This window comes from Sapajus apella, unplaced genomic scaffold, assembly GCF_009761245.1.
Source record: "Sapajus apella isolate SASKATOON/1434 unplaced genomic scaffold, GSC_monkey_1.0 scaffold18, whole genome shotgun sequence".
NCBI lineage: Eukaryota > Metazoa > Chordata > Mammalia > Primates > Cebidae > Sapajus > Sapajus apella.
The window spans coordinates 24,778,706-24,803,732 of NW_022436958.1; the positions used below are offsets into that span (position 1 = coordinate 24,778,706).

The 25,027-nt window shown below is 39.6% G+C and overlaps 1 long non-coding RNA gene and 1 other non-coding gene across 2 annotated transcripts; one reads left to right on the forward strand and one right to left on the reverse strand.

Annotated features, from left to right (window-relative positions):
• Positions 1-11,700: 11,700 nt before the first annotated feature.
• On the reverse strand, positions 11,701-19,022 carry LOC116557063. Its single transcript, XR_004271342.1, has 3 exons — positions 18,781-19,022; positions 14,472-14,698; positions 11,701-12,078 (listed from the first exon to the last, which is right to left on the reverse strand). It is a non-coding gene; the product is annotated as an uncharacterized LOC116557063 (long non-coding RNA).
• A 5,630-nt stretch (positions 19,023-24,652) lies between these two features.
• Positions 24,653-24,816, forward strand: LOC116557202. The gene has a single exon (XR_004271411.1). It is a non-coding gene; the product is annotated as a U1 spliceosomal RNA (small nuclear RNA).
• The last annotated feature ends 211 nt before the right edge of the window (positions 24,817-25,027 follow it).

Below are 25,027 nucleotides of genomic sequence, written 5' to 3' on the forward strand. Positions count from 1 at the left end.
TGGAAGAATGAGAGTGGTGCCTCGACTTCTCCCGGTGCCAAGCACATCGTATTGACATCTTCCTCACCAAGGTGACATAGCGATTATTAGGTATTCACTGCGAAGGGTTCTGAGGCATGTACATCTTTCTTTCCTTGCCACTAGGGCTGAATGGAAATGCTTAGACAATTATCCAAGTTTCTTCCCTTCCCCCCACTTCCCGCCCACCCATATTTCCCTCTCACTCCTCCCACACACACACACACAAAATTAAAAATAACAACTTCCCAGCGTGTACCAGCCAGAATATACCAGTGTACCTATCTCGTGAAAGGGGATTCTTCTTTTCCCGTCCTTTTCTAGATGGGAAGACTTCCTCTCAACACAGTTGACATCTACTAGATTGCTGACAGCCAGAGGAAACTGAAAGTGACTCAAATTAACGTGTACCATTGACCTTCCTCCCCAGCCCATCCTTTCCCACCCCCACCACTTTTAGCAGGACTAGCAAACTGAGTTTTCTTTTGGGTTCCAGCGGCACCTTAAGCTCCACGTTCTGAGGGACAGAGACCATCTGGGGCCACAGGAGAGGCGGCCTGGAGAGCCGTCCCCTGCCCTGCTCTCAGAGGGAGCGCGGGCCACCGCTCGAAAAGTGGAGTGGGCACCCGCCAGGTCTCTCCCTGTCTCATGACTGAGTCGTGCAGGGGCTGGCTTTTGGCATCTGCTAAGCGTGGCCGGGTAAGAACAGCTCCCAGGTAAAAAAGCTGCACACGCGAAACGCTGGGTCTGAAAAACCACCCCCGCCGAGGCGAGGCAGTTGTGAGCGGGATGCCTGAGAAGTGGGAGGTGAATGTCCTCGGGAGGGCCCCCCCCCCGGTGCAGCTTTCCCCGGAGGCTGAGGCTGCTGCCAGCGGGGACATCTGCTTTCTTACACTCCAGCCTGGCTCACCCCGCCCCCTCAGCCCCGGGTTGCGTGGTTATTTTACCAACACGGGGGGAGGGAGAGCTCGAGGAGGTAGAAAAGGGGTGGATGGAAGCTTAGAAGATTTTCTTCCCACTCCCCCACGTCCCCTCCTTTCTTCACATCTTTTAACCTTCAAGGTAAAGACTTTATAAATAGAAAACAATAAGCGTGTCCGCCGGCTCGCAGGCCCTCCGGCTCGCCGGGGCTCTCGGGCGCCGAGCCTGGCCCCTTTCCATCGTCCCCGAGTCGGGCCGTTCTTCGGAGGTTCCGCTGGGCACAGTGGCCGGCCGGGTGCACCCAGCCTGTGGCGCCTCCTCTCCCGGGCTGCTGCCTCGACAGCTGCTTGTAGCTACAGTAATTAGGCTGTCAGTGCTTGTTAGAGGAGAGAGGGAAAAACACGCTTCTGACAGCAGATTCCAAGACTCCCCAGTTTGTTAATTTCTAAGAGATCTTTAAAGCATTAATTGAGGTCTCCCCAACTCTCCCCTCCCGTCCCTCTCCCCAACTCCTCCCTTCCCAAAAATATCTTTAGGAGAAGCGAATTCTCTCCGCGTGGAAGCAGTGTTTCCCGCAAAACTGCCAGCCCGCCCCCCGCTCACGCACAGACACCCGATTTCCCATATACAGATATGTGCACACATGTATACGCGGAAGGTTAACTCGGCGGAGGACTCGCCCAAATAGGCACCGGGATTGCATTTAAAATAATAATAATAAATAAATAAATAAACTAGGGAGGAAAGAGGGGGAGGGAAGCAGAAGTCGAGAAGAAAAGAGAAAAGCAGCAGGCTGATTACGAGGTGTCAAAACTGCCAGGAGCAAGAAGGTGATAGCAATCAGGGGTGAGAAGAGTGCGGCATTCGTGCGGGGCAACTAATTATCCGTCTCATTTGAGAAGAGCAGCATTTGAGGCAGCAGCGTTCGCCTGCTGAACGGTGACAGATTGGCGCGGAGGAGAGGGGAGGTGTTAAAACAATGGAGCCGGGCGCGCGAGCGCTGCTGCATGCTAATCAGCCCTCCCTCCGCCTGCCTGCCGCGCTCCCTCCTTCCTCCCGGCCTCCCTCCTCCGCGCTCCCTCCTCCCGCCTGCGGCGCTCCCTCCTTTCCAGCGGGCCCCGCGCCGCCGCCGCCACCCGCTTCCTGCTCCCTCGCTTTCCCGCGCGTCCTTCCCGCCGCTGGCGAGTGGAACCCAGCCACCGCCACCGAGTCCCTCGCGGGCCGGGAGTCCCCGTGCGGCCAGCCATGCCGGCCAGGCTGAGCGCAGCCTAGCGCGGGTTTGCCCGAGGGCGCACCCTGCGCCGCGCGCCCACTCCGCGGAGCGGTGAGGTGAGGGCCAGCGTTCCAGGATCCACGTCTCGGGGAAGAGGCCGAAGAGCCTGCGTTATCACGCCCACTCGCTTTCTGGTGAATCGAACGCGTCGACCAGCGAGTAGGAGTCCAGGCGAATTCAGAAAAGGCTAGGGGCAGCCAGGGCTGGAAAGAGTGGCAAGGCCACAAAAGCCAAAGGCTCCAGTACTGACTGCAGATCCCCTGCCCTGCTTGCCCCAGCGAGGCCGCCACTCCGAGGCCTCCAGCGGCCCCCAATCTGCCCTGCAGCGGCCGCGCCCCGCTGGCTTGCGGCTAGGTCAGCCCCCCAACCCCGTAACGCCTCCCGCGCTGCGGCCCTTAGACCCCTGCAGCCCCCCTTTTCGCCAGAGCCACGCGTCCACGGCTTAAATGATCGCAGCGAAGACACAAAAAGGGCCTTAGTATTAATTGTGCTTCCAAGGCCTGACCTCCTGACCCCAAGACTAGACTAAGGGGTCGTCTGGGCCTCCAGAGTTCCCTAGAAAGACCGTCGGGAGGAGAGAAGGGCCTGGACAGAAGTGGGCCGCGCTCCCCACTGCCGCGGAGACTGCGGAGCTGCCGGGGCCGGGGCTGATCCGGAGGCCCAGCTCCCCGCCTGTCCGCTCGGTTCTGTATTTTGGCCTGAGAGAAGCTGGTCAAAAACAGCAGCACCCTTGCTGCCCTTGGACAAAGAGTCCATCAGAACCCAAGTCTGTTGAAAAAGGCCTTTCATATCTGTTGAGGCAGGCGGGGACCTGAGATTTGATACAACCTCCTCCTACTTTTTGACAGTAAAAGCTTAAAAGACACTTTTATTCCTACCATTAAAATATTTTTACTGTTACGGGTTTACATGAACTACCTTAGAAACATCATAAAACTTCCTTCCCACTAAAGTGGATGGACCGCCAGAGTAAAAACCTGTGCGCTGTAATATTTTCTTCTGCTGACCCTTACCTTTGCATAACTTTATACACACTATTGTTCCTTTTTAAAAAAACAATTAAAAATAAGGTTTGCTGAAGCTCAGTCATATATACACCCAGCTTTCATTTGTATTATTTTGCTTTAAATTTTTCATGATAAAATTACACAAAAATGAAATTAAAATGAGTAAATTTTAATATTTGTATACCATCCTCATTGACCCTAGTCGTGAAAAACTACACAAGTGCACAGAGTGAATCATTTTTCCTTTTAGAATATGCCCAGGCATACCAGTAGAGTAGCTGAATGCAAACTTAAGATCTACTAAAATCATTCAGAATGTTCTAAAGTTTTTAAGTTGAAAAATCTTAGAAGAGTTACATAAAGATTTTGTGTAAGTAAGTGTTAATGCTTTCTGGTTTCCGCTCTGGAAAACCACTAAGCAGGCCTCTGCCCTTAGCATATCACAGGCTTTTTGGTGCCACAGTATTAGCTGGCATTTGGAAAATTCCCTTGTGTCTGAATCTGTTAAAATAGCAACCTATCCAGCAAAACAAATTTTAACTTTATATTTATTCATGTAAACATGGAGATTCAGATGTTCCATCAGCGTCAAAATTAAGCAGCCTTTGCTTCATTAACCAATTCTATATAAGCAATGTCTCTCTAAAGCTGTGAACCTATAGAGCTCAAATAAATTTAGTTCAATTCCATGTTGTTACATATCTCACCAAATTCTTTGTCTTCCAATAACTTGGTTTTTTATAGGTTTAGTGTAATTTTTTCCTCAGTCTACAGACCTCACAAATTTGCATGACTGTTTTAATGGTGTATTTACAGATAAGTTTTTATTTGCACATAAGGACAAAAAGGTGAAGTGAAATTTGGTCCCAATGGAAACCTGTTAGGTTCCCTGAACATATGGCTCATTGGGCTGTTACTTCCTTTTTGAGATCATTTTCCAAGATTTTTTAATATATACATCAATTTGACACCAGTTATAAAAGAAAATATATTGGCTTTGAAGATTCCTCCACCTGGGGCATATCTCTTAATAACACACCATGTAGTCAGGTGTACCTCTGAACGTACAGGTTTCCAGTCTCTGAAAACAGGGCATAATTTGAAACTACTCAGAGCTGCCAGTTGATTTACACTGTCTTTGAAATTAGGTAGTTCTTTGGATTCTTAGAATACCACATTGATTTGATTAATACAGTTTAGGGGTGAGTGCCTAAAATTCTTTTTTGGAAGGCTGTGCATTTGGAATCCACAGTATTACAATGATTTCTCTCAGTAGATAGAAGTGATGTAAGTCTTATTTGTTGAAAGTGTGTGGTGCCAGCTTAAGACTTAAGGGGAAAATCACAGCACTTTGAAAAAGATGTAAATGTTCAATTGGTAAAAAAGGGGGAAAAACCGTGCTAAAACATGTGCCTATTTCCATTATGCTTAATTTACTATTCAAAACAAGTTTTTCCTAATAAGCTCTATTGTTTCTTTCTGTTTTGTAAAATTTAATATGTGTGAGACAAAAACCAGATTCAGAATGTGAATGAAGTCTGTTGAGCGAAAGATTGTTGGAGCTTACAGTTCAAGAAGGCCTCCAAAGAAACATCACTTTCTATCACCTAAAAGATATAAAGAAGCAAGTTTCTTGGGTCATTTCTAGAACCAGTTCCTAGATTGCCAATTTCCTCCATCCTCAGAGCTCCTCGTGGATGAATTCACACACTTTAAAGTGCACCAAGCACTAGCATATTCAGAGTGATTATGCCATGTTTATTTACTGCATAGCTGTAGCTTTCATTTTATTGTGGTCCTCTTTTTTCTGAAGCATCAGTCCCCTAATAGGACTGAAGTAAGTTCTCAAACATGTTATCCTCTTGTCCTGTCTATACAGGGTTATGTATATCTCAAAGTCACTCACACATTTCCAGAGACTCTGCACCTGATTATGCAACCCTTTGAGGTTTAACCCATCTCCCATGGTTGAATGTCTCCTTAGAATTGAGAATGCCTGGATATCCTGGCATGTGCCCATGTGTCCTTTGTTGTTGAATACATTCAAAAACTATCTTGTTAATATCCTTTGGAAGGAGTGTACAAATGATGACTTCTCACTTTAAAATAAGCCAGGGCATAGTTGTTTTTAAAATAAGAAAATATTAAAGACTGCCTAATTCAACTTTCTTTTTGTGGACAAAACAACACACACACACAGACACACACACACACACACACACACACACACGCAAACACTGTATCTGAAGAGAATAAATGAGTCCCTCACACCTACTCAAATAGTTAGAACTCAACTTATGCTCTCCAGCCTTTCAAACTACTGTTTTTTCCACTGTGTTTTCCATAACCAGCCCTTAGCTTAAAGAAAATATACTTTTTCACTGACTTTGTACTTTGTTTCAGAAGAAGCCTAAGTCCTATCCGAAATCTTTTTACACAAGACTAAACCACAAAGAGAGTAGGGGGTCTGACATTACCTGACAGAATGGGGTTTATTATTTAAAGGTTGTTGTCCAGTCGAGGTGGCTCATGCCTGTAATCCCAGCAACTTGGGAGGCCAAGACAGGTGGATCACCTGAGGTCAGGAGTTCGAGACCAGCCTGGCCAACATGGTGAAATCCCGTCTCTACTAAAAATAGAGAAATTAGCCAGGTGTGGCAGCGCCTGCAGTACCAGATATTCAGCAGGCTGAAGCAGGAGAATCACTTGAACCTGGAAGGCAGAGGCTGCAGTGAGCTGAGACCACCCCACTGCATTCCAGTCTGGGTGACAGAGCCAGACTCCATCTCAATAAATACACACATACATACATACATAAAGGTTGTCAATTTATCACCACTCTAACAAGGGCCCCAGTCCAGTTGCAGTGAGCCAAGATCACACCACTGCACTCCAGTCTGGGCAACTGAGCCAGACTCCAAAATCAATCAATTAAAAAGGTTGTTAATTTATCACCACTCTAACAGGGGCCCCAGTCCATTTCTGTTAGAAGAAGCACCTGGCATTGAGCATCTTTCAGGCCTTCTCCAATGAGAGAAGAGCAAGTCATGGAACATATTTTTGTAGTCTGAGACACTAACATGCGAGAAGATAAAAATGATTTGTACCGCTAGAGTATGGAGTTTAACCATAACTGCCAAACCACAGTGCTAAATTTTTTAACAGTCTGAATTCTAAACCAAAGGTTAGAGATTGTCTGGGGGTAATAAATAGCTAACCAGCATGAACTGGAAGTAAGCTTACGTATTTTCTAAAACTATTGATCTGGAACTAAAACATTCTCTAAACCAACCAAATACTTCATTTGGTTCCAGAGCTGGCCTTCACTGTCCAGATAAGGCGGTGCAGCTCAGAAGGAGGTCTCAGCCTTATATTATCTTTCCCCCAGAGTGTTGGTGAATCAACTCTGAAAACCACACTCGTTAGACAAATAGTTTCTCCATTTGCAGTTGTTAAATAGCTCTACCCGCCAGTGATAAAGGGGCATCCTGTGCGGGTGTATTCAGACCACTTCAAGCAACTGGCTTAAAAGGAAGTCTAGCTCACTGGGGATCCAAAGTATCAGTAAGGGTGATAAAGCTTGCTTGAAAAAGCTCTCTCTAACTGGGGCTGGGGAAGCAATGTAAGCAGCAGGCTTCCTCCAGAAAGCAGCTTTCTGACTCCTCACCCTCTCACATACATTTCAATATGCAAAGACCCACTGTTTTGTTGTGTTTTTCCTGAGGTTTTACTATTGGCATTGCAAAAGCCTTTTCTTTCAGCATCTGCAAGACCCTGTTTGATGAAATCTATTTCTAGGTTTAAAGCCTTTGATACATCTCAAAGCAGACTTTGCCTTTAAAGTTTTCAACTCAACTTTTTTGTTTTTGTTTTTTCAAAATAAACTAAATACCAATGGATAACGTGGCTCTATAGTCAAGATTTTTAAAAAATGTATACACTGGGGGTGGGGCACGGTGGCTCATGCCTGTAATCTCAGTACTTTGGGAGGCCGAGGTAGGCCGATCACGAGGTCAACAGATCAAGACCATCCTGGCCAACATGGTGAAACCCAGTCTCTACTAAAAACTAAAAATTAGCTGGGTGGTGTCTGTAGTCCCAGCTACTTGGGAGGCTGAGGCAGGAGTATCACTTGAACCTGGGAGGCAGAGGTTGCACTGAGCCGAGATGGAGCCACTGCACTCCAGCCTGGCAACAGAGCCAGACTCCCTCTCAAAAAAAAAAAAAAGAAAAAGAAAACAAAAATGTATACACTAATGCCAACATGGTAACCACCACAGCTAACTTGCAGACATGCTAGGGTACGCTCTACTGGCTAGGAAGCGAAGGTTTATGTGGGTGAGACCCAATCAACCAACCTTAGGGAAGGAACTCAGGTTCATTTCCTAGTGAAATGGCAACAAATGACTGCTACTTCCTTCTCAAATATAATGTAAGGACATTTCCAAGTCGCTTCAGTCATTTCTTCCTCCTTCACCATACCATGTGCTTACAAAAGTATGCTGTAGGAGCAACTCAGTTCCTTTTTCCAGGCAAGGTTCCATTAAAAATGTCCCCAATAACCTAATTACATCAGACAATGAGCTTTCCTTCTTGTATGGTTTCTTCAGCAAAATATTTTTTAGTTAGAATTGCCAGATTTAGTTAATACAAATACAGGATGCCCTGTTAAATTTGAATTTCAGGTAGGTAACAATGTTTTACTCTAAGAATGCCCCACGCAATATTTGGCAACCCTATTTTTAACATTACATTGACTATATAGATATGAAATTGAATCTTAGCAGATTCTCTCCTAGTTTGGGGCTGGGTAAGTGGATAGGTGTGGAGCTAACGTCTGTTTTTCCGCCCGGAATCTTACTCGTTTTTCATTCCGCAGGGAACGTCTCGGGGCTTCTTGAACGTCTCTCAGCATTCACCGTACGCCCTCCTCCCCTTGCTTTTGCTGATAAAATGGTTTGTGTTGTGTTTAACGTGTTTATAAAGTCTCTCCGTAATAACATGAGCGTTTAAGAGAGAGAATTCGTGACACACCGCTTCCTCCCCTCCACAGTGCCGGGGCGTCTCTCTAGCCTCCGCCTCGGGGCGGGTTAGGAGGTGACACCTGAGAATCCTTCCCTCTCACCCCTGACCCAGCCGGAAAGGGAAACTGAGATGCGGGCAGTGGGCCCCTGGGAGGCCTGGGGAAGAGGAAGCAGAAAGCTGGAGCGCTTTTAGGTTCCTTCCAGTGCCACACTGCGGGGCGTTGAGGGGCCGAGCGAGGCAGGCCCTTCCCAGAGGCCTGGACAGGAGGCCTCTTCCAGGCGCTGGCCTGGCCCGCCTGCGGCCCTGCAGGGGCCGCGCGCCCGGACCCTAGGACCTCTTTGCCGGCTGGAGGCCCGGGGGACCGACTGCTCCGGGCGCCCAGGGTCGGGGGACGCCGGGAAACCTCGGCTCCCGGGCGGGAGGCGCTCAGGCCCGTCTCAGCGCCCCCCAGCCGCGGCCGCGCTGGGCCTCGCTTCAGCCGGGCGATTCTTCCCCTCATTTGTTGCATTGTTTGCATTAATATGAATATCTTGTTCTGTTTGTTTTGTCTCCTGAGAGCCAATAAAGCTGTGAGTTTTTTCTTTACACCAAATGCAGCTCTACGGGCGATCAATCAATGGGTAGTCTTCAGATAATCTGTGAGAGTGAGAAATCTAATAAAGCTAGCGACTAAAAAAGGAAAACAAAATCTATTTTTCTCTTAGGTTAACTACGTCAAGATTAATGTGTTCCACTTCTGCTGCCTGAGGTGGGTTTAACTCTTGGTTGTTTGTTTTTTTTTTCCCCCCCAACAAATGGATTTAAATGTCAAGTTGGGAGGGGAAGAGGGCTGAGGAGAGAAAAGAAGAAAGAAAAAGGATGTTTAGGAGCCTTTTAAATTTTCTGATGGTTGGCCGATTCTCTCAAGAAGAGGAAAGACGGTACTTTCTAAAGTCCCAGAAAATGAGAAAAATGGAGTATTCTAACAAAATGTAATTTGGCAAAGAGGCCCTTCCTCAGTTTTCCGAACAGACAGGAAATGTAAATTAATAATGAAGTTAAATAAGTGATGATGATAAATAATTATTAGTACCTCCTACCCCATCACTTCTTTGCTTTTGCTAGATACTAAACCTGACTCCCCAAATGCATTTTTTGGAAGGGCCCTCAACCATCCTGAGCAATGCAGGAAATAAGAGAAAGCTCATCTGCCTGGGCTGCTGCAGTTCTCCTCACAGCACAATGCAACCCAAATCATTTATAAACAGATCAAAATAACAATCTGAATTATCTAACATTAGCAGCTAAACTGAAAAGCCCAAGATTATGTGATGAATTGTTAAATTTCAGTAGCATTGTTTTGGATTGCTAATTAAAAAAAATAAGCAAACCCCATGACTCTAGATATGACAACTGAAAATACCCACAAATTATTTAATAAATGAAGCGTCTAACAACTTTAACACTTCTTGGTCGCCCTGTTAATAAATGTAATTTGAGGTAGATTTTTAAAATCTTCAATCTAAACAGTGAATTCATTACACACCATTCAGATCTCTGGATGCCTATGGACTTCTTGGAATTAGGTGTTAAATAGACAAAAGTGAACCAAACTGCCTTTAAAAGCACAGCATGACCATGTAATTCTTTTTCCAGTTTGTGGTAAAAAATGATGAAACTTCTTTCCAAGTAGCTATCACCCAGATTTAGTGTGAAAAGTAGTGTAATTGTAATTCACGCCATCAGGGTCTATCGCTGATAGACGATCAGCTGTTCTGTAGAGGGGAGAGGCTTTCTTTTCAAATAGGAAAGCTGCCAAGTGCTCTGCGATACCTCCAGCAAGCTTATCGGATTGAGTTCAGAGCCAAAACAGCAGCTGCACACATATGCAAATTGGCAATTAATAGTATAACATTCTGTAAAAAAAAAAATGTTTAAAAAAATTTTTAAAGAAGCTACCTGAACATTAACCTTAACTGTAACTGGGACTTCTAAGATGAATGACTAAGGATTAATTACCCTCTGGAGAGGACTTGCTCTTTAATACCTTCTCTCCTGCAGATCAAGTCTTTGTTGTCTTGCTGAGTTTTATCTGTTTCATGGAACACAACAATACGCTCTACAGGAAGAACTTTAAAATAACTAAAAAGCCCTTATATTTTGATTCCAGAAAATTGAGAAATTAAGTCCTTTCCATGGATCATTCTTTCTGTACACAGAGATCACAAAACAAGGGCTTTAGCATCCTCGTGAAAAAGACTTTTTGTTCTGAGTGTCATCATCTCCTTCCACTACAGCTTGCAATTGGAAGAAGCTTCACATCCTGGGGGTGCTGCCTATCTCTGTCTTGATTTCTGTCTGTCTCTTCCTCCCATTGACAGGAATGTCGTTTGTATCCTCCATGCAGCAGTTTGCAGAAATCCAGGAAGGTTTATGGTTTATGTTGCCCAGCATGTATAAACACAACACTCTCAAATGTTTTTTAAAAATCTTTGAATTTGTTAGATTTCTTAACATCATGGTCCCCCACCCCAATTTTCACACACTCAGTAATCTGTTGCCCTTGATACAGTCCTACAGTAGTTCTGACTAGAATTAGGTGGGTGGTCTAAGCCCCCAAAAGGGCCTGGCATTTACATAGCAGGCTTCCCCAATGCCTTCAGTCTTCCTCTCCCACTCTTCTTTTTCTCTTTCCCTCTAGCTCAGAGGAGGAGGGGATGTTGGGGGTAGGGGGTGATTAGCAAATGTTTCAGATAATCTGTGAATTCTTAATGATCATATTTCCATGGTGGAAGATCTCCCTATTTCTCTGATGTGACAGGTTACAGAAACCTTGGTGTTTGAGGTTTTACAGATATTTCCAAGTTCTAGGAGTTTTAACTTTGGGTCAAGATGTTGATTCCTTTTAATGTATGAGGGTGAAGGAGGTTTTATTTTGCTTTATTCTTTTAGATGTATGAGATAAGATTGTATCCAGTGTTGGCTGTAACCTATACCATAAATACAGAGTTACAACCATTATTGCTCTCTTTTTCTCCTTTTATCACCTACACTTCTGGAGATATTACTTTCAGTTTTATTGCAAATCAACTGTGTGTTTGGTTTAAACCATTATTTTTCATATACCGTAGGCACACTTTTCTTATAATGAGACAAATTTTACATTATTAATGTTCCATCTAAAAGGATACTGCACACTTTCATTGCCAATATGGGCTTTGAATCTTGAATATCAACATTTTTATAGGAAATTTACCCATGTCAAATTTAAATGTATTTGCTTATTTCTTGGAAAAAAGATTTTGGATAACTGTCAAGCGTTCAATTCCACTTGGGGTGCAGAAAATTTTGAGCCTCTTGATAAGCAGGAAACAAATTTTCCTCTAACTAACCAACTCTGGATCAGAAAATTGAACTTTTCTAAATATTTATTATTAACAAAACTTTTTTTTTGTCTGATTCCACTAGAAGGATCCTATGTTGTGAATGCCATAAAGGTATGAGAGAAAAAAGTGTCAAATCTAAATTTTATTTAGAAGTAAGATATTGCTTTTCTTGACTTGCAATCCAATTTGAATGCATTGTTACACTTTTCTGTTTTCTTATAATTAAATAACAATGGCTTAAAATGATAGTAACTCAATTGAAAAGTTGCTTTGGAATAAAACAAAAGCGGGAATGCCAACTTTCTTTTCTTCTCTATAACTTCATTAACATGGTTGTATAGACATTTGCATGTAAAATGCAGCTAACAAAAATTACACAGAAGTAAATTTAGTCCTCTAGTGCCTACCTCTATGGTGAAATCAGACCATTTGGCATAGTTTGAAGTCTTCCAAGAAGCCTGGTTTCCACCTGGAAAATAAATTACTAAATTTGAATGTGTTAACTTATACTATGGTGAGTTGTCTATCTGTTACATTTTATTTTAGTGCATATACTAGAAATTGTATTTAGGGTGTTCTAAAATTGTCATCTGTCAAGGTAGAGAATTATAATAATATAATTATACCCAAAAAGTGTTCTGACTTTATTTTGGCACTGTTACAAATATGATACATTTTTAAAAATTCAGAATGTTTATTACAAATTCATATGTTTAATTGTCAAATTTCGAGATTAATTTAGATAAGCTATAACCAAAGTTTATTTGCATTTATTGGTACCTAGTTAATGCTTATACACAGGCTTCAGTATAACACATACACACTGTTGCAATATTTGGCAGTACTTATTTGCTTTATCTTTAAATGGTACTTTGTCCCAAAATTTTATAAGAGTTTGATAAATATCAAACATTTATCCAATCACTGTTGCATTCTCCATTCATCAGTACATTCTGTTTTAAATCATAAACAGTTTGATTCTGAATTATAAGAAATATTTTGAGTAATCAAAGATTTAATGTTGTATAACATAAAGTATCATAATGAGATTATTGATGAGATGTCATGATCAGTAAAGACCATACTCAGTAAATTTACCCAGATAAAACTATGTGTTATAATGCTGCAAGTGCACACAGAGGGAGGAGATAAAGGTGCGCTATCATGGCTAAGTAAAAACTCCTTACCACAGGTAGTGATAAGAACAAACAATGTCTTGTTAAAATGTGTAGGCTTTTCCTCATCTCAAAGGATAGTGCATTAATCTCCTAAAGAAAGTAATTTTTCTCTCTGAAATGTATATTAAGTTAAATAACTACAACAATTATGGTTGTGGAACTTTATTTTCTCAAGCTCAGAAGCTTTTAAATTTACTACAATATACCCAAATGTATCTAATTACTATATCACCATTGTAATGATTAAAATTTTGATGTTTGTCATTTTTTACATCCTAAAGCACTTTGTGAATCCCGGTGATTATATAATGGATACCATCTTCTGTGGGAGTGAAAAGAAGAAAAACTTGATTCATACTTAAAGGTGCTATATTTGAGGAATGTGATGTTAAAATATTTTCTCTTAGCATAAGGCATTTGTTTTAAAGAATGTATGTGGAGGACCCAGGACATTTTCTATATAGTAAACTGAATGATGAACATTATTAAGGATGACAAATGGGAATAAATTTTAGAAAGTCATACCTCTAAGAAATTTACTTGAACACTGGATTAATAGTCTAAGAAGTGATGGTGATAGAATTATAATAATGTCTTGGTTAAGCCCTTTCTCTGTGTGCTAGACACTTCATGTACATTCGCTCACTCAGTCATTAATAATCACCTAATGAACCCAACATGATTTTGTTTTACTGATGAGAAAAATAAAGCTAAGTTTAAGTCACATAGCTTGTAATGGATGAGGCTTTATAGCTGTCAGACTCTAAAGTCTATCTTATGTGTTGTAGTTCCACTCTGGTTTCTGAAGGACAGAAACATGGAGGAGGTTTGAAACTCTTTCCTCTCTTAAAATTCTTATCTTTTCTTTACTAAATCCAAAACAGTAAGTGAAGTGGTCCAAGAATTTAGCAATGTAGTCAAGGTCCATTTGATTAGGAAGTCTTTATATGACTAGAAACAGGATTGCTTTGGCACATACATAAAGACTGGGAGATCTACACATCCATCCTCAAATTTAGCAATTTGAAGCAGTTAGCTACACGGACAGTTTTGTATGCATTGCTAAATGCAGACACAAAAACTGCATTTGCAAAAAGAGGAAACCCAGTTAAACTAGGTTGCAAATTTGGCCCTAATTTAGCGTAGCATTTGTGATACATATAGGTTAGAGTGACATTTATATAATGGTGTGAAATATGAGAAAGTTCCAATGCTAGACACAAAGACTTTTAAAAATTGCTTTTGCCTACTTTGGTTAGTTTAAGAAACAGGAGGAAGAATTTGGTTTTTCAAGTGATGGGAAGCCTTTAAGGATGTTGGAACACTGTTCAGTCCCCTGGGGTTCTGCCTGCTGTACAATTTTAAATGTCTTTTAGCTAAAAAATTGGCCAACAAGGGAAACAGAGAGATGAAATCTCTTCTTTCTTATCTGGGAAGTGAGAAACTATAGGTGGCTAACATAATCCAATTTTGATAATCAAATAAATGATCAGCTTTTGGGGTCAGAAATTCATAATCCTTCTTGTTAATATGTCTATCTAACTGGAGTAACTACCTATTAGAATTTATCTTGGAAATTTTGTCCCTATGCTCAGTTGTAGACGTGTTTCAGCTTAAGAAATACAGCCAAAAATGAGACTAGATAAATACACCATGTTTCGTGTAAATGCTACTATCATGGTACCTGAAACTATTTTCATTTCTTCATTGAAGACCACTGGAGGGCAGTGTTTTCTCCTTTGGGACCAGCACCTGGTTTTACATGGAGACTGCATAGATGTGTTCAAAACGCATCTGGGTTATGGGAAATGAGTTGTACTTCTCATTCAGGCTGTGCTTGGAATTTACCCCCTCCTGTTTACATGTCATACAGATTGTTCCTTATCATACTGCCTGTCAAATTAGTTGTACCTGAAATCAGATTCCAAAAGATCATGTTACAATACATATTTGCTGTTTTAGAGCTTTATACTCATTAACTATTTGAGGCATTATGTAAAGTTTATTTTGCTAATATAAATAGCAAATAAAAAAGGATATATGAGCAAGAGTAGGCAGTTTTAACCAGATGCTTTGCACTTAAAATTTCTTATTTTATTTAATTTTTTAATTTTTTTTTTTTTTTTTTAAAGATGGGGTTTCACCATGATGGTCAGGCTGGTCTTGAACTCCTGACCTCAGGTGATCCACCCACTTCGGCCTCCCAAAGTGCTAGGATTACAGGCGTGAGCCAGTGCGCCTAGCCTGCACTTAAAATTTCAATATTTTATTGATTTTATTTTTCAGGATAACTTTATTACATATAATATGTATACATATATTTGTCATCAAATCAGCAAATTTGCATTTTCTGGAAAGAACAAATAAAGACTTTTCTTAGAACCTTATTTGTCATATCTTATGATACCCTTTGTTCCCTAAGGAGGGTATATGGAAAAATATTTAGTTTCTTCTATTTTAAAATATGATCTATTGCTGAGTATTAAATTATAAAATTATACTAATTTGTGTTCCCATTAGTTAAAAATGAAACTGGGTTACATAATAATTTGGTATGTGAGGGAGGTCCATTTAATCTTTATTTAAAGGCATATGATGCAGATTGAATTATTTTAATTATAATAGTCATGTTTCATTGTTAAAAATGAAAAAATATATTTTAGCTCTTTGACTTGTACTTTTAGTCTAATGATTTACTTGATTTGTTTTTTCAATCAAGTGCCCAGAAGCTTACCTGGGACTTGGGCAAACTAAGGCAGAGCAGCCAATCACTTGAGGAAAAACACAAATAACAGATCTGTATTATAAATGCTTTTTAAAAGTATTTTATTTTTATAACATTATTTGTGATCACAAAAGTAATACATGTTCATTGTGGAAATTATGGAAATATCAAAAATAATTAAATAAAAATCATTACTCTGTTAATCTGTTAATCCTCTAGGGTATATCCTTATATATATATTTCTATGCACTAGTATGTATTAAAAATAATTAGGATATATAACATTACTCATTTATGAAGTGACGCTTCACTTAAAATATGTCACATTTTCCCATGTCAGTAAATACTAACTATAGTATTCCATAGTATAAATGCACCATAGTTTTATCTAACAAGTTCCCTAACACTATGTATTTGGTAATAGCCTTTTTTTTTTTTTCTTTTTGAGACAGTCTCATCTGTCACCAAGACTGGAGTGCAATGGTGCGATCTTGGCTCACTGCAGCCTCTACCTCCTAGGCTCAAGTGATTATCTTGCCTCAGCCTCCTGAGTAGCTGGGACTACAGGCACGCGCCACCACACCTGGCTAATTTTTGTATTATTTAGTAGTGATGGGGTTTCACTATGTTGACCAGGCTGGTCTTGAACTGCTGACCTCAGGTAATCCACTTGCCTCAGCCTCCCAAAGTGATGGGACTACAGGCATGAGCCACCATGCCCAGCCAATAATTACTAATTTTTCTATATCATTAACAATGCTATGGGAATATCTCTGTAGACAAATATTTGCATACATGTATAATTACTTCCTCCAGGTAAATTTTTAAAAGGGGAATTTTATGGTCAAAAATATTTTTTTAAATAGGTTTTAATAGGCTGAAGTGCCTTCCAAAATGGAAGTAGATGAGATTTTCTATTTATCCGTATCTTCACCAACACTAAATGTTATCAGGTTTTTAATGATGTCTAATTTGGTGTTTGAAAACAAAATTGTTCTTTTAGTTATTTTGCTTACTTGAAAAGTTTAATAATTTCATATATTTGTTTATCATTTACATATTGCTTTATAGTGTACTTATTCCTATACAATATCCATTTTTTTCTGTTGGGATGTTTGTATTTTTAAAATTTTTATATAGAAGTTATTTATGTAAAATTAGCATAGTAACACTATGCCATACATCTTACAAGTATCTTTCTAAGCTAAACTTTATCATATTTTGTTAATTACTTTTTCACTTTTAAATTGTCAATTTCTAGAGTGTTTTCATTAAAATATCTACCTTTAGTGGTCCATTTAGAAAATCTTCCTCACGGCCAGGCTCGGTGGCTCACGCCTGTAATTCCACCACTTTGGGAGGCCAAGGTGGGTGGATCACAAGGTCAGGAGTTTGAGACCAGCCTGGCCAACATGGTGAAACCCCGTCTCTACTAAAAGAAATACAAAAATTAGCCAGGCATGGTGGTTTGCACCTGTAATCCCAGCTACTGGGAAGGCTGGGGCAGGAGAATTGCTTAAACCTGGGAGGTGGAGGTTGAAGTGAGCTGAGATTGTGCCACAGCACTCCAACCTGGGTGACACAGCAAGACTCCATCTGGGAAGAAAAAAAAAAAAAAAAGAAAATCTTCCTCACAAAAGGTTAGATAAATAATTTTATTATTTTTAATTTACTTCTTTTTTATTCAGACAGAATCTTCCTCTGTCGCCCAGGCTGGAGTGCAGTGGGACGATCATGACTTACTGGAGCCTCGACCTCTTGGGTTCAGGTGATCCTCCAGCCTCAGCCTTCAGAGGAGCTGGGACTACAGGGAAGCATGACTACACCCTGCTAAAATATTCACTTTTGTTTTCTCCTACATATTTGATGATTTTTTTTTGTTTTCATTTTGTGTATTTAATGCTTTAATATGTCTGCAATTTATTTTATCATGTGAGGAGAGGATTTGATCTTTTTTTTGTTTGAACTGTTAAGCAATTGTCCCTGTTTATTGAATAATATACTTCTTTCCTACTGATTTTAAGATTTTTGAATTTAGCTGAAAGCTTTAACTTCTAGGGTCCTCTCCTGAGATTAATTTCCACTCCACTGATTTCTCTATTCTTCTACCTTTATCCAATATTTTAATAATATAGTCATATATCTGGTATTGCAAGTCCTTCAGTAGTTTTCCAAAATTTTCTCTGTTATTCTTTTTTTTTTTTTTTTTTTTTGGGACGGAGTTTCCCTCTTGTTACCCAGGCTGGAGGGCTGGAGTGCAATGGCGCGATCTCGGCTCACCGCAACCTCCGCCTCCTGGGTTCAGGCAATTCTTCTGCCTCAGCCTCCTGAGCAGCTGGGATTTCAGGCACGCGCCACCATGCCCAGCTAATTTTTTGCATTTTTAGTAGAGACGGGGTTTCACCATGCTGACCAGGATGGTCTCGATCTCTTGACCTCGTGATCCACCCGCCTCGGCCTCCCAAAGTGCTGGGATTACAGGCTTGAGCCACCGCGCCCGGCCTTCTCTGTTATTCTTGACTATTCTTTCATTTTATACTGAATTACATTAAGTTAAAAAAACATTCACTTAAGAACATGTTTTGCTGTGAAAAAGTACTCAAGCTATATTAAGTAAAAAAAGCAAATTGTACAACAATATATATATTAGCGCTCTTAAAATTAAAAAATGTCAGAAAAAGTGTAGAAATGTGTGTGCATGTCCATGTGTATGTGAGGCTGTTCCTTATTGATACATACAAACATTCTGGAATATTGGTCAAAAAAGTATTAATAATGGTTAGCTTTGGTGAGTGGGAATGGACATTGTGGAGAACAGGAACTTTTGCTTTTTACTATAAAGAATCTTCTGCCGGGCGTGGTGGCTCAAGCCTGTAATCCCAGCACTTTGGGAGGCCGAGGCGGGTGGATCACGAGGTCAAGAGATGGAGACCATCCTGGTCAACATGGTGAAACCCCGTCTCTACTAAAAATACAAAAAATTAGCTGGGCATGGTGGCGCGTGCCTGTAATCCCAGCTACTCAGGAGGCTGAGGCAGGAGAATTGCCTGAACCCGGGAGATGGAGGTTGCGGTGAGCCGAGATCGCGCCATTGCACTCCAGCCTGGGTAAAAAGAGCGAGACTCCGTCTCAAAAAAAAAAAAAAAAAAAAAAAAAAAAGAATCTTCTTAGGCAGTTTGGATTTTCTACCATGAACAAGCATTAGTCATAAAATTTTTGTAAATATCTTTGAAAAAACTTTCAAAAAGATTAATAAAAAGCTACTTACACACAAAAGGACAAATACTGCATAATTCCATTCATCTGAGGTACCTAGAGCAGTCAGATTATAGAGACATCAGGTAGAGTGATGGTTGCCAGGAGCTAAGGGAAAGGGACAATGGGAGTTACTGTTAAAGGTGTACAGAGGAGTCTGCTTTGCAAGATGGAAATGGTTTAGAGATGAATTGTGGTAATAATCGCACAGCAATGTGAATGTACCTAATGCTACTGAACTGTACACCTAAAAATGATTAAAATGATAATTTTTATTTTATGTATATTTTACCACAATTTTTTTAAAGCTGTTTACAATGATTTGCCTCTGGGGAGTTGGATTGAGGAGTCAGGATGTAGGCCAAGGACAATATTTTTCACTTAATACCTTCTGCATGGCCTGAATTTTTCAGGAGAAGCCCATGTTATTGTCATAATAAAAAATTTTTAGGACTCTCTCTAGACCTATTCTGATTCAGAGGACTGCCCAATTAAAAGAAAGGTAATGTCATAGCTAATTTAAAAACGTATTGGAAATCCTAAGCAGAATTACATTAAATTTATAAATGATGGGACAGCTTTAAAATATTGTCAGTTACTCTTATAGAAATAGTTTTCAAAAATTTTTGCGATCCTTTGAAAAATTTGATATTTCATCATATGGGTCCTACACAGGTTCTGTGGTTTATTAGTTTATCCCTGGGTTTTTTATATCTGTATCACTATCTATAGATTGATAGAGATATGTATAAAACCATATCAATTGCCTAACTGCTATTCTTTGTAAAGTTAATTTGTCTCATTGAAGACTTTTTCTAATTTTTTTTCCTCTAAATAACTGAAGGAAACTGTTAATTTTTATAATTTTCTTGACTTTAATCTTAAAAATAATCCAAAAGTAATTGGTCCATTCAAGTTGGTCAGTACAGGTTCAAGCTAAAGTTATTGGTTTGTGTAGAAATATTAAGAATTTAGCCAATGTAACTGTTTTTTGTTTATGTGATTTTTTTTTAAATCATGTAAACATGGCTCAAGAAAATATGTATTATAAAGAATATTCTATTAATATAAATGACTGCACAGCATAATACCTGTCACTCTCTGAAAAGGAATGCAAAGGAGTAATGAACGAAAAATAATTATTAGTACAATAGGATTTCCATGAATAATTTATGAGAGCTAGACAAGGAGGAAACAATAGGTATCACCCATTTTGAGTCCTATAAACTTTTCCATATTTGCAGAAGATATTGCTTGTATGTATTTTTTCATTTCAAAAAGGAAAGTGTTTTGCTTTTATTTCTGACTATATATTATTATTGTAGAAAGCATTCAATATTATAGACTAAAAGTATTTTCTTATATGAAGATCAACCATAAACCTATCATCCAGAAAAAAATTCCATAGTTTTTTGCCTATTCCTCAAGAATTAATTATATTAACATATATTTCACATATTTATAAAAATGAGACCACACTGTACATACAGTTTTATAGCCTCCTTTTTCCCCTTAATATGTAATCACTGCTGTCTTTTAATGTCCATTAATACAGATCTTCATAATTCTTAATGGCTACTGTTAAAATGAATATTTTATTTTACATCTATTCTATAATTTATTTGATCAATCCTCTGTTAATATTTAGGTAGTTTCAAGTTTTTTACTTTGAATATTGTAATACATCTTTTCACATTTGACAAGATTATTCCTTAAGAAATGGAAATGCTAGATCAATGAGTCTGCATAAGACAAAAGTCTTAAAATTAAATGCAAAAAAGTTAAAATATGTGTTATTGCTCAACTGTCCTCCAAAAGAGGTCATAGTCATTTTGCTCTCACAGCTTTTCTACACTGGTTTTTCTTATTTTTTATTTTCAAATTCTGCAAAGTTTCAGAATACATTGTGTTAATATTATCTTAAAAATAATTTACATCCCAATAGGTTGGAAATTATATTTTATTCTTTCTTTTAATTTCCAGAATTTAATTACTAATGAAGTTTATCATGTTTCCATGTGTCTATGGGCTATTATCGTACTTCTGCTCTGAAGTATATATCTTATTATTATTGGCTTGTAAACACTTCTCAAAGATTACAAATATTAATTTTTTATTTGTGATATGTATTTTTTAGTATGTCATTAGTCTTTTTACCTTATATCATTTTCATCATACAAAGTTTTTATGCATTCCAATTAATGTCTTTGATATCACTCTTAGACATTCTTTATAACAAGATTAGTGAGAAAAAATTCTGTATTTTATTCTAATTATATTATCTTTATATTTTCATATTTTTCATTTATATCTCTAACCTACTTAGAGTTTCTTTTTTAAAAGTATACATTAAAGATTTAACCATATTTCTTCCAAATGGTTAGTTACTATCCCCACACCACTTCTGAGCAATCCATATCTTCTCCATGAAATTCTTGGATACATTGTTACCTAGTTCCGGATTTTCACCTCTGTTTCATTGATCTTAGCTGTGTAATTCCAAGGTATTGTTCATTGATCTCTGTGTAATTCCAAGGTATTATTCAGGTTTTTCTGCAATAGTGCTTTGTAACAAACACTTCCTCAAATCTCAGTGGTGTACAACAACAAATATTTCTTTCATGGGTATCTGGGTCAGCTGTCACACTGCAGTGTTCTTTGGGACACAAATGGACCCTGCTCCAAGCTACAGGTCAGATTTGAGTGCTACACATTTTTTCTTTTTTTTCAGGCTGTAATAACAGCTTCCTGGAACAAATTCTTCTTGTAATGTATGGTAAGAGTACAAAAAGGCTGGTGAAACTTGCCATAGTCTTAAACCTCAACTCCAACACATTCTTTTTTCTATCCACACTGCATTGGTCTGAAGATCACCCAATCTACCCTAAGTGAATGGGAAAGAAGAGTGCATTGTCTCCACAGGGAAGGCTTGTCAAGGACAAGAGAATGAAGAACTGTAAGCAAATAATAATATCTACCACCCTGAGCTAGTTATATTTTCTAAGGCTCAGTTTCCTCAGTGTCAAATGGGATAATTGTGAAGATTCAACTATATAGATGATAAATGTCAAACATATTGTTCCTTGTATTTAGTCATTCAAAAATTGTGTATCTGCTTCCTAACAGTATATCACTTAAATTACTGTCATTCTGTGATACATATACATATATACAGAGAGAGAGAGAGGAGAGAGAGAGAGAGAGAGAGAGAGAGAGACGGAGTCTTGAACTATTGCCCAGACTGGAGTGCAATGGTGCAATCTTGGCTCACTGCAACCTCCACCTCCTGGGTTCAAGTGTTTCTTCTGCCTCAACCTCCCAAGTAGCTAGGATTACTGGCATCATGCCTGGCTAATTTTTGTATTTCTATAGAGATGGAGTTTCATCATGTTGGCCAGGCTGGTCTTGAACTCCTGACATCAGGTGATCTGCCTGCCTCGGCCTCCCAAAGTGCTGGGATTACAGGCATGAGCCACTGTGCCGGCCAAGATTTTTAAATATGTAGAAGGGCAGGTTAGCTCCTACCCCTATCACTCTTTCTTTTAAAGGATTTTTCTGACTATTCTCTACCATTTTTTCCTCTAGATAAATAAATAGATTTTAGATTCCATCACATATGTTCATCTTTTTAATAAGTGAGGAAAATATCTTCTCAGTCATACTACTTTTAGACTGATGAGCAAGTTGTTCCACAGCCTTACCAAGAGGAGGTTGAGGAATGACTTGGAATCCATAACAATCAACATATTTTCTGTTTATTCAAAAAATTCAAAACTATACTGCACCAATTTGCAAATGATATTTAATAAATTGGAGTGGTTAGTATCCTGGAAAAATAAACTAAAATTTAAATTAGGATAAATAATATTTTTTAAATGAGGCTCAAAAGAAGCAAATGTGAGATGTACTCATAAACAATAACATAGAGAATTGTGCAGGAATGTCTAGGCAAACAGCATAGAAGAAAAGACTTCAGGGTCTATCTAGACTGCATGAACAGTCCTCAAGGCATCTGTTTCATGTGTTTTTGTTTTGTTTTGCCTGAGATAGGGTCTGGCTTTGTTGCCCAGGCTGGAGAGTGATCTCCATGCACTGCAACGTCTGCCTCCCAGATTCAAGCAATTCTCCTGCCTCAGCCTCCTGAGTAGTTGGGATTACAGGTGCGCGCCACCATGTCTGGCTTAGTAGAGATGAGGTTTCTCCTTGTTGGTCAGGCTGGTCTGAAACTCCCAACCTCAGGTGATCCGCCTACCTTGGCCTTCCAAAGTGCTAGGATTACAGGTGTAAGCCACTGTGCCCAGCCTGTTTTTACCTGTATTATCATAAGAAATATTTTAAATAATGAGTAAGGAAGAGATATGCTGACATATAATGAGAACTTGCCTTCCTAAAAAAGTAAATTTTTAAAATGTTACAAATGCTTAAACTTACTTGTTCAGTCTCACTAGATTTCAGCTACAGGTTTTGCTCTCCACTTTAAAAAATCCTGAATATATAAACCAAGTCTTTCATTATTTTTCTCTGAAACATACCTTAGTCTTAACAGAAATCTTGCTTGACAAGAGGAAAGTTTTTCATGGTTGAGGCCTGAGGTCATCTCATTTAAGGCCATTTTAAGCTGACTTCTAATATTAAGATAGTTAAGGAGAAAATATAGACATCACTTATCTCATATGGCCTCTACAGAATCTGATCTGGTCAGCAGAATAACTGCAAATAAAAGCATTACATCCTAAAGTTTACTGTAATTTTCTCTTTTCCCCCTACTCCTCACCTTTTCTTTTTTTTGAGACAGAGTTTCACTCTGTTGCCCAGGCTACAGTGCAGTGGTGTGATCTTGGCTCGCCGCAACCTCCACCTTTCAGGTTCAAGCAATTCTCCTGTCTCAGCCTCCTGGTAGCTGGGATTCCAGATGTCACCATGCCCAGCTGATTTTTATATTGTTAGTAGAGATGGGGGTTCACCATGTTGCCCAGGCTGGTCTTGAACTCATGACCTCAAGTGATCCACCCCCTCGGCCTCCCAAAGTGCTGGGATTATAGGTATGAGCCACTACGCCTGGCCAAATTTATTGCTATTTTCTGAATGAAAAGGTATTATACTAATAAGATGGAACAAAATCTAGTGATAGTTACCGCTTTAACGATTCAGATTCAGAAATAGCCACTTATCCTCCCAGGAAGAAAAGTTTTTAACTCAACAAGTAGAAAATAAAGCTGCTTTCATACATTTTTCTATAAATGCTTCAAAGAAAGAAATAAGCAGGTAAAAACCTTAAAGCACAGGAAAATACAGCAAGAAATAATGTGGCTTTTTGTTTGGTTTTAATCATTCAATTATTTTCTTTGTTCTTTAAATCTACTTCTCTTTTTATTTCTAAAGTCAACGGAGAAAGGATACATTGTTGTAGAACAAGCAATAAAAGACATGTTAATGATATAGTAGGTAAAAATGTAAAAAATCTTACTTAGGGCCGGGCTCGGTGGCTCACGCCTGTAATCTCAGCACTTTGGGAGGCTAAGGCGGGTGGATCACGAGGTCAAGAGATCGAGACTATCCTGGCCAACATGGTGAAACCCCGTCTCTACTAAAAATACAGAAAAATTAGCTGGGCGTGGTGGCGCGCGCCTGTAGTCCTACCTACTTGGGAGGCTGAGGCAGGAAAATTGCTTGAACCCGGGAGGTGCAGGTTGCAGTGAGCCGAGGTCGCGCCATTGCACTCCAACATAATGCCTGGTGACAGAGTGAGACTCTGTCTCAGAAAAAAAAAAAAAAAAAAAAAAAAAAAAAAAAAAAATCTTACTTAGGTCTTAACAGTCCTGCAGGACATTAGCTTCTCCTTACATTCTGTTTTATGTTTTTTTCTTTTAGAGATTAGGTCTTCCATACTTACCTGGCAGGGGAGATACCGTGATCACAAAGGTGGTTTTCCCAGGGCGAGGCTTATGCATTGCACTCCGGATGTGCTGACCCCTGCGTTTTCCCCAAATGGAGAAAACCCGACTGCAGAGTTTGTGATAGTGGGGGACTACACTGGAGCTTTCCCCTGAATGAAAGAAAAAAAAAAAAAGAGAGAGAGAGAGAGAGATCAGGTGTTCCTAGGTTGCCTGTACTGGGCTTCAACTTCTGGGCTCAAAAGGTCCGCTTGCCTCAGTCTCCTGAATAGCTGGGACTACAGTTACACACTAGTGCACCCAGCTATCTTCTGTTTTCTTCCCACTTCTCACCACCTCCATTTTTCATCAGCACTGTCATCTTAA